We start from the raw sequence: 5841 nt of genomic DNA on the forward strand, positions 1-5841 counted from the left end.
CGATTCGTAGTTCATTTCCTCGAGACTTTTTGTTCTCTAGTAAAGAGTCTTTTATGACAACATTTATCAGTTACCAGCAGAGACTGAAAATGTTTTAACAGAAATCCTTTTCCTTAGGAGTCAAAGCTGATGAGAGGGGATTTCCTGGTACTGATAATAACAAAACCAAACCAAACCCATATTACAGCAACGCCTTGAGAGACATTCACTTGCTCATTTGCCATATGTAGCTGTGTTAGTGGAATCAGAAGCCTGTTTTGATATGTGTTCTCCATGAGTTAAGTCTGATTTGTCTTTTCATTTCATGATGCATGTCTTTTTTTTCTTTTGTCAGGATAACATCATATAGCATCTTGTTTGTTTTTTCTTATCTCTATGTACATATCTATCTACTTGTGACCGTAGATGGGTATATAGATAGATGCCAAGCTTCTTATGTTCTGGGGGTAGTGTGCACCATTATTGGGTCTCTGCCTTAAACACACCAAAACTCATTTTAGCAGAACTGCAGCCTTGCCTGTGGTCCCTAGAGAGCCCTGACGTGTTTCTGGCTCTGGATTACATTATATGTGTCATTGATCTATATGTATATATGTGACGTTTCCATATATATATATATATATATATGTGTTTGTGTGTGTGTGTGTTTAAATTTTGTATCATCAGGACTGATACCCAATTTTATGCTTTTTGTATTCAGAAGATCAAAGCAAAAAAAAAAAACCAAAAGAAACACATAAGCACATGCAAAAGAAGTGCTATGATGCTTTTGGCATTTGATCTCAAGCCTGTTTTTATCTAGATTTTTAAACTGTAGCTTACTGGAACAAATTTTTAATTACAATTGGATTGTGTAGTAGAAGAAAAATCTTTTTTATTCTTTTGAGTGATGGTGCAGAGACTCAAGTTAATGAACTTGAAAATAGTGTTGCTTCATGCACTTTGAAAACCAATCAGGTGTTTCCTGTGCTACTACTTGTCACGTCGCATTCATGTTCACCTCCTGATTTAAGTACCTAAGATGTGCCCAGCCACTAAAGCACTCTGGACTAATCGCTAAAGAGAAGCAACGTGGGCGGGGGTGGGGTGTATTCACATGTATCCACTGTTTGATCATAGCACTACGATTTGCTTTTGATGTTTGTCTCTAGTGGTGTGTTGTCTGTTGGCATGCTTAAAGCACATGTCCATTAAAATTCATTTTGTTCCTTTTATTTTCCTTGTTTTCTTGGTTAGTGATTTATTTGCATAAACATTAATTATCTTTGCATACTGGTTTGGGGTTTTCTCTTTCCTTCTAACTCGAAAGAAAAAATTTTTGCTGCAGAATTTCCCTCAGAAGAGGCTTCCCTGGCCTTCACCTGCCTTGAAGTCTGACTAAGTATGACAAATTTTAGCATTTTTCAAGTAAACAGCTCTCTATCCAGGTCATTGCTATCACTAGCAGTTTCCAAGTCCAACCTGCAGCACTAAATTTTTTTTTAACCTGGTTTCTGTACATACTAACCCCGTGTCTCTCTGGACTCACACCTGGCTCAGGCCTTCCAGACCAAACTCACACTTTTTCCTCATTAGAAATCTCCCAAAATCTCACACCAGAAGAGATTTGTCAATGTGTTAAAATCCACCCACATTCTTTGACTCAGGGACTTTTTGTTTTGTTTTGGTTGATATTTCCCCTCCCACAACTCTCCTTTGAAAGAGAAAAGAGAGAGATGTAAAAAGCCTGTTGTTCACAGTCACTGTAAGCTCTCCCAGGGCAGTCACCTGCACGGGACCCCACCCCTAGGATATCTTTCCTCCCTCAACATCCATTTTCCACATTGTGAAGAAGTTAAAGTTTTCCAACCAAAAACACCACAAATTACATAGCCTCTCATCTCAGCCTGCTGCTGATCGGTTTACGGAGACAAACATAAACCTGATTCTTCTCCCTGCTCTAGTTTCCACCAGCCTTTTCACCAAAGAATTCATTTTATTGAAAATCAAGCACTGGGCCCAGTCATTTATATAGGCTCCGAGTTAGAGATCTAGTTCCCGAGAGTTGATAGGTGTGAGTGTTCAAGGGTGGTGGCCAGTCTGCCGTTCATCCTGTCAAGGTGGTTGTTGCTTAATTTGGTGTCACTTCACTTTGGTTCTGGGCAACAGTGGTGGGGGACGTATCTAATGAGCGTGCCATTGACACCTCCATGTTTGTCCGTGTACGAGGGGTGCAGGTTGTCTGTAATCCACTAAAGCGCCGGCCACACCCAGCTTTAGTAACTCGCTAATCCCACACCCTGGGTGTATCAGCCAGGGCTGCTGCAGTTAATGGCACACAGGTGACAGTACACAGGCTGAAAGCGATAATGAATCAAGACCCTACTACATTTCCAAAGCCGAAAAGCCATGAGGGTTACAATTTAAATGAGCTTGGGAAGGAACAGCTCCCGAAGACGTCTCCAGCCTGAAGGGTCAGAGCCGCTGGAAGCCCGGCTGTCCCTGGGCTTTCTCGTCTCAGTGCAGCAAGGCACCGTGATCCACCAACCCGTGATGGGGAAGGCCCTGGTTCTGTCTTTGTTTGGGGGTAAATAGCTGTGTGGTGTGAGTGACTGTGATTGGCTTTTCCAGCTCCTTTAACACAAACTACAACCCACTCACGATACGACTTCGGCAGATGTGGTTCAGTTGATGTTTGTCGACTTGCCTCATTTCCTTCCAGCTCTTAAGTTCCAAAGTCTAACTGGGATGGTAGATGCGAGCTGCATGATTGTCGTCCTAATTTCTGCATGTGTTTATGACGATGTGGGGGTGGGGGGAGAGCAGAGAGCATTTTCAGAAGCCAGAGGTCTTTTCTAGTCTGATTTTGGGGGAATGCTGTGTAGTTCTGATGGAGTTGTCTATCAATCTGTTTGTGAATGCCCTTCTGCTTAAACTTCCAGCCCTTCTGGTGGGATCTTTGGTTGTAAGGTGGCTGCTGTATAACGTCCACTCTCATATTTAATATGTGTGATTGTTACCGTTGTCCTTTTGTTTCAAAGTAACCATTAAGAGCAGATGATCTGAGTCATATTAGAGAAATGATTGATCAGAGGAGTAGAGTGCAGTAAAACTGACACTGGCATTTCGCTTTTCTCATCTCCCTGTAAATGGGCGGGTATTAATCCATCCCACCTTCTAATGTCCTTGATGTCCAGCTGGCTTTGTGGGGTGTGCAATGGTTTTACTGTACTGCCTCGATCTGTGCCAGGCATTTATACACAGCCACGTGTGCGAGTCAGAGCGTATGTGGTCACCCCCGGGGCTCACAGGGTTAGCTGAATGGCCTCTCCGCTGTCCCTAGATGGCAGAAACGGCGGACACAAGTGAAATGGTCAATGGCGCTGCAGAACAGAGGACAAGCTCGAAAGAGTCCAGCCCCATCCCCTCCCCCACCTCTGACCGCAAAGCCAAGACTGCTCTCCCGGCCCAGAGTGCCGCCACCTTACCGGCCAGAACCCAGGAGGTGCCTTCGGCCCAGATGGAAGGCTTCCTGAATCGGAAGCACGAGTGGGAGGCCCACAATAAGAAAGCCTCGAGCAGGTAACAGCAGCAGGGCTGACGCAGCCGCTGGGGAGTTCGAGGACCCGGCGGGCCACTCTTGAGTTGGAAGAGACACGTTTGCTCACGTAGGCTCATTCACTCTTACTTCTTGGGTGTTTGTTCTTCTCAGGATGGGTGTGGGAAAGCCTGAGTAGAGTGCTTCTGCGTCACTGAGAGAGGGAAGGGCTAAGCAGTGGGAGGAGCCGAAGGGGCCATAGCCGTTCATCCCGGAAAGTCTCTGCTAGACTGAGACTGAGGATTCCTCCCCAGGACTCCTCATGGGATTTTATATATATATAAAATTATATATATAATATATATTATATATATATATAATTTTCCATGGCCTTGTCTCCCTATCAGTCTTTATATTCATTATTTCATAATAGCCCTAATTTCATTATTTAACAGTGAGGGAACGGGATACTCTGAGAGTCTAGGAAAGCTTACTCCCTATGGAAACCTACTAAGTGGGAAAACTCAGGCCTGACTCCGAAGCTCCTGTTGTATGCCTAGCCAAACTGCATGGGACACCGTGTGCAGTTAGTTGTGCACTACACAGGGGAATGTACCATGTTGGGGGTTGCCATTCACGTTGAGGACAGCACAGATGTATGCATTAATACAGGCAGGTATTTCAATCAAGTTAGTATATTATAAAAGTTTTCATGTCATGGAAGGAAGGCCACCTTATTTCAGTTCACTTAAAGGTATCATAAATACTGATGGTCCTTGACCTGCCTTGCCGTCAAGGTACCGTGCCGCGGGAGAGAGCATAGGCTGGAGGAGCTCCTAGGAAGGCAGGCATACTCCAGACAAGGCACCTGGCCTGTACCCCATTACCAGAGGGGGTACTCAAGCAGCAAGTACTAAATGTCGATAACATCTTCCCCATCAGAGCCAAGAGGACTGTTATGGAGTAGAAAAAGGCGACGTGTTTGTCCCCAATTCAGAGAGAGCTGTAGCTCTCAACCCCCTGCCGCTGTAGCAACGTGTGCCCCGTCCTAGGCGTCTCCATGGAGGGCTTTGGGGCTGTGCTTTAGAGTTAGCAGAATCCAGGCAGGGTTTCCAATGAGGGCTGCAGCCCACTGGGTGAAGGTCGTTTTCAGGCTCTTAGTTCCGGGGCAGCCCCTGACCTTCCTTTCTCTCCTGCTTAGGTCCTGGCACAATGTTTACTGTGTCATTAACAATCAAGAAATGGGTTTCTATAAGGATGCAAAGACCGCCGCATCTGGAATTCCCTACCACAGTGAGGTCCCTGTGAGTTTGAAAGAAGCCGTCTGTGAAGTGGCCCTTGACTACAAAAAGAAGAAACACGTGTTCAAACTAAGGTGAGCGTTGCTGACGTGTGTGGCTGCCGGGGAGTGGACAGTTTTTATTTTTGCTGTCTAGGTTGGTTTTCCTTTTTTTTCTTAGATTTTTGCTATTGGGTATGTGCACGCATCAGAGAGACAGAAAGTGAGAAATTACCCTCCGGGGGGATGGTCATGCCTCAGTCCCTTCTCCTCCATTCTCCTCTTGGGATTTTTGGCACACATGCACATGTGCCTGGTTTGAGTCTTAACCCGCCAGGTCCAGGACTTGAGGCAGAGTTAACTACGTGTATATATATATAATTTTCCATGGCCTTGTCTCCCTATCAGTCTTTATATTCATTATTTCATAATAGCCCTAATTTCATTATTTAACAGTGAGGGAACGGGATACTCTGAGAGTCTAGGAAAGCTTACTCCCTATGGAAACCTACTAAGTGGGAAAACTCAGGCCTGACTCCGAAGCTCCTGTTGTATGCCTAGCCAAACTGCATGGGACACCGTGTGCAGTTAGTTGTGCACTACACAGGGGAATGTACCATGTTGGGGGTTGCCATTCACGTTGAGGACAGCACAGATGTATGCATTAATACAGGCAGGTATTTCAATCAAGTTAGTATATTATAAAAGTTTTCATGTCATGGAAGGAAGGCCACCTTATTTCAGTTCACTTAAAGGTATCATAAATACTGATGGTCCTTGACCTGCCTTGCCGTCAAGGTACCGTGCCGCGGGAGAGAGCATAGGCTGGAGGAGCTCCTAGGAAGGCAGGCATACTCCAGACAAGGCACCTGGCCTGTACCCCATTACCAGAGGGGGTACTCAAGCAGCAAGTACTAAATGTCGATAACATCTTCCCCATCAGAGCCAAGAGGACTGTTATGGAGTAGAAAAAGGCGACGTGTTTGTCCCCAATTCAGAGAGAGCTGTAGCTCTCAACCCCCTGCCGCTGTAGCAACGTGTGCCC

The sequence above is a fragment of the Tupaia chinensis genome, unplaced genomic scaffold (genome assembly GCF_000334495.1).
Source record: "Tupaia chinensis unplaced genomic scaffold, TupChi_1.0 Scaffold000622_1, whole genome shotgun sequence".
In the NCBI taxonomy this organism is placed as follows: Eukaryota; Metazoa; Chordata; class Mammalia; order Scandentia; family Tupaiidae; genus Tupaia; species Tupaia belangeri.